Source organism: Bubalus bubalis, chromosome 15 (assembly GCF_019923935.1).
Source record: "Bubalus bubalis isolate 160015118507 breed Murrah chromosome 15, NDDB_SH_1, whole genome shotgun sequence".
In the NCBI taxonomy this organism is placed as follows: Eukaryota; Metazoa; Chordata; class Mammalia; order Artiodactyla; family Bovidae; genus Bubalus; species Bubalus bubalis.
In genome coordinates, this window is record NC_059171.1 from 63,729,213 (window position 1) to 63,733,837 (window position 4,625).

General features: G+C 40.5%; 1 non-coding gene across 1 annotated transcript; it reads left to right on the forward strand.

Annotated features, from left to right (window-relative positions):
• Positions 1-2,008: 2,008 nt before the first annotated feature.
• Positions 2,009-2,081, forward strand: TRNAM-CAU. The gene has a single exon. It is a non-coding gene; the product is annotated as a tRNA-Met (tRNA).
• The last annotated feature ends 2,544 nt before the right edge of the window (positions 2,082-4,625 follow it).

The window sequence follows — 4,625 nt, forward strand, 5'->3', positions numbered from 1 at the left end:
TGGGGTTTTTTTTTTTCCTTTCAGCTAACAGAAAAATTTTCTTATCTGCCCCCTGGACAACATAGGCTTTGGTAACTTTTCAGAGTTTTTTTTTTTTTTTAATAGAAGGATAATTGCTTTCACAGAATTTTATTGTTTTCTGTCAAACATCAACATGAGTCAGCCATAGGTGGACATATGTCCCCTCCTCTTTCACCTCCCTCCCATCTCCTCCCCATCCCACCCCTCTAGGTTGATACAGAGCCCCTGTTTGAGTTCCCTGAGACATACAGCAAATTCCCATTGGCTATCCCTTTGACACATGGTAATGTAAGTTTCCATGTTACTCTTTTCATACATCTCACCCTCTCTTCCTCTCTCTGCATGTCCATAAGTCTGTTCTCTATGTCTGTTTCTCCACTGCTTTTCAGAGCTCTTGGAAGGATTATTGTGAGTAAATATGGAACTGATATCTTAAAAATGACAGCTCTGGTAGCTGCTGATTAAAAGTCAAACTATTAATGCTCTGTTTCCTAAAGTGAAACTGTAATCTTAAAGAGGTGTAGATATGCAAATTAAATAACTAATGTGTAGTTTTCTTTAAATCTATGTCCTTTTTCCTTGAAGTTAACTTCACGTTGTGCTTACATCTAACACACAAATGGCCCTACAGAGATGTTAAAAATAAACTCCCTCACTCCACCCAGGTCTGCCAGCCTGTGTTTCTTTGTTCTGGTTGCTTAGATTTCACACCTAGTTGATTCTTTCACCTACTAGGACTAAAAGCAGTCTCTTTTCATCATAACTAGTCTACTGACTAGTTATGTCAGTAGCAAAGATTTGCATGGAAAAATCATTCAAAACTACTAATAGCTTTAGAAGGTTGCAGAAATCACCTTATATGACCTGCTTGGAATGGCATGGTTGTTCAGCTAGAACCGTGGTAGCAATGCATGTTACAGGTCTTCAAGAAAACGCTGTTGTTTGCCAGAACAAAATGCAGCTATATTCTTCTCAGTTAAATTATATTAAATATCAGGACAATAAGCAACATTTTGCAATCCACCCTCTTCCAAAATATTCCTACCGTTTCCTTCATCCTTTCCTGGATCTTTAAGGCAAGGAGCTTAATAGAAGACAAAGTGAAAGTGAAAGTCACTCAGTCCTGTCTGACTTTTTGCAACCCAGTGGACTATACAGTCCATGGAGTTTTCTAGGCCAGAATACTGAAGTGGCTAGCCTTTTTTCCCAACCCAGGGATCAAACCCAGGTCTCCCACACTGCAAGCAGATTCTTTACCAGCTGAGCCACAACAGAAGCCCTAATATAAGAAAAAGGTCACATAAAGGAGGGCTTCCCAGGTGGCTCAGTGGTAAAGAATGCTCCTGCATTGGCCGCAGGAGACACAGGTTCAATCTCTGGGTCAGGAAGATCCCTTGCAGGAGGAAATGGCAACCCACTTCAGTATTCTTGCCTGGAGAATTCCAAGCGGGCCACCATCCATAGGGTCCCAAGAGTTGGACTCAATGGCACCCCACTCCAGCACTCTTGCCTGGAAAATCCCATGGACTGAGGAGCCCGGTGGGCCGCAGTCCATGGGGTCGCTAAGAGTCAGACAAGACTCAGCGACTTCACCTTCACTTTTCACTTTCATGCATTAGAGAAGGAAATGGCAACCCACTCCAGTGTTCTTGCCTGGAGAATCCCAGGGACGGGGGAGCCTGGTGGGCTGCCGTCTATGGGGGTCGCACAGAGTCGGACACGACTGAAGCGACTTAGCAGCAGCAGCAGCAGAGCACACATATAAAAACACTGGTTAACTTTATCTTGGTATATTGTGTCTCTACACTAGAAAAGTCTGTATAATTAAAGCAGCTTCAATTTTGAAAGACAGTTTGAGCCAATTGTTGAAATGTATTTTGAAAGCAATAAAAAAAATTTGATGTTTCTAATATTCTACCAGTTTTCAGGCTTCAAAGGAAAATGCCTGTTTGTGAGGAGTGTCCACAGAGAGCCATGTTTCTATCTTGCCTCCTTAGCGCAGTAGGCAGCACATCAGTCTCATAATCTGAAGGTCCTGAGTTCAAATCTCAGCGGGGGCAGTTGTGTTTTGCCTTCATCACTTCCTAAGAGAATTTTCAGAGTAATTTTTTTTTAGCTATTTTACATTCCTCTTAGTAACTTTACTTGTTTTGACAAATATTAGTTAATAATATTGAAAATGAAAGTGAAGAGGTGGTCAATATCAAAGGAGAAGCCAACTGAATGTTGCAATTATGATATCACTAGATTTCAAAATTGATGTCATACATTTCATTAAAGACATCATCTCATAAAGGAAATGCTCCATGGATTGAAATTATAAAATATTAATTGGACATAAAACTAAATATCTTTTATAGGAGAAACTGGTTGTAAAGCAAGATCAGATCAGATCAGTCGCTCAGTCATGTGCAACCCCGTGAATTGCAGCATGCCAGGCCTCCCTGTCCATTACCAACTCCCGGAGTTCACTCAGACTCACGTCCATCGAGTCAGCGATGCCATCCAGCCATCTCATTCTCTGTCGTCCCCTTCTCCTCCTGCCCTCAATCCCTCCCAGCATCAGAGTCTTTTCCAATGAGTCAACTCTTCCTATGAGGTTGCCAAAGTACTGGAGTTTCAGCTTTAGCATCATTCCTTCCAAAGAAATCCCAGGGCTGATCTCCTTCAGAATGGACTGGTTGGATCTCCTTGCAGTCCAAGGGACTCTCAAGAGTCTTCTCCAACACCACAGTTCAAAAGCATCAAAATATACTTAAAAAAATATCTTTGTAAGACAACCCTATGGAGGGAGTGCACTCCTTTGATACCAGGAAGGGTACTAGTGGTTTAGAAACGTGTGTGTGGGGTATTTTAAGGGGATGTTTTTGAACCTTAGGGAGCACATACTGACCAAGAAGAAATCTGTGTGTACGTGTGTTTCTGTATGGGTGTTTGAGAGAGTGGGAAAGCAGGCAGAGACCTGGTAGGGTTCAATGTGTGTTCAATTGCAAACATAGAAACTGGGCCAAGTGGCCAATATGCTTAGATATGCATTAGGATTAGCATAAGCAATCATTCTCAGGCTTTTAAGAAATGGAGCTGTCTTTAAAAAGGAACGTTGGGCAATCAGTAAAAATAATCAAAGAAATGTGCAAAGGCTTCCTCTCTATCCCAACACTTTCACCCAATCATCGGGCTTTCTTTTTGCCCCAGTTACTCTGATTTGAAGAGATGCAGAATAGGTTGAAGAGAAATGGAGTGTTCTGGAAAAATGTGAATGGAGTCTGAGGATTAGGAGGTGGAATTAATTAATCATATATATATTTTTTTCTTTAAAAAAGTGATTGAGTTGAAGGTCCATCTCAGTAGTGGTCATAGTTCGGGATATTTCTAAAGAGCCCTTGTATGATGATAGTGAATTTAATTAGCCTCCAATTTAAATAAATTTTTAAAAATTAAAAATAAATAAATGAATAAATAAAAGAAAATTGACTGTTTAAACATTTTATGTCACGGAAGATCCAGGCACCAAGACAATAATATTCAAAACAATGGAACAGAGAAAACAATCCTAGTAGAAGACCCTAAAATTGCCCCTTGTATTTCCTGGGAAAAATATCATGTGGGCGGGACTTGGAAAGCCAGCAGAGAACAGATGCATCAAAGTCTGGGTTACATTACACTAATCTCTTAAGAGTCTTTTATCTAATCTCTTTCTGGCTATTGCTAAGTGCCAGAGATATGATTGCCACTATATAAATATCAGAGATTATCTAAACTCCTCAGGAGAAATCCATCTAATAGACATCAAAACCAGTCAAGGCATTGTGGGTCCTCAGTCTTTCCTTGGCAGAAACAAAGATGAAGGCAAATCAAATCTCTCCTTCACAAAGGACCAACTTCTACATACTTTCATATTACTTTGACTTCCTGCATCTATAATAGCATTTTTGAATGTAGATCCTCTAAAAGCAAAGAACAGTAGAGAGTGTTTATCAACTCCTGAGGTAAAGAGGCATGTAAATTAACCGTAATCTATAGGCCTAGTCGCACATCTGACTCTGTGACTTCATGGACTGTAGCCCACCAGGGTCCTGTCCATGGAATTTCCCAGGCAAGAATGCTGTATTGGGTTGCCGTTTCCTTCTCCAGGGGATCTTCCTGACCCAGAGATTGAACCTGTGTCTCCTGCATTGGCAGGCAGATTCTTTACCTCTGAGTCACCTGAGAAGACCTTAATCACAAGACAAAAAAATATAAAAGTTAAGATGTGAAGCAGAGAAGTAAGACTGCAGTAAAAATCACAGTGCCCTGCATTCCAAAATGTTTTGTCTTAAGGCAGTAGGCTAACAACGTGTTTAAGCACATTGTAGGCTCTGGAGTTCAACACAGGTTTGAAGATCATTGCTGCCATGCGATAGCGGTAAGTTCCATCCTAAGGTATTAATAACTTTGAGTCTCTGAGTTTCCTTAATCTATAAAATATAAAAAATACAAATCTCTCAGGGCTGTTGTGAAAACTGGAGAAGGCCACTTATATAAAATGCTTGGCAAGGTCCCTGACACCCAGTAAACACTCAATAAAGAGCAGATGTTTTGTTCTCATTACTTGTGACCAGTAA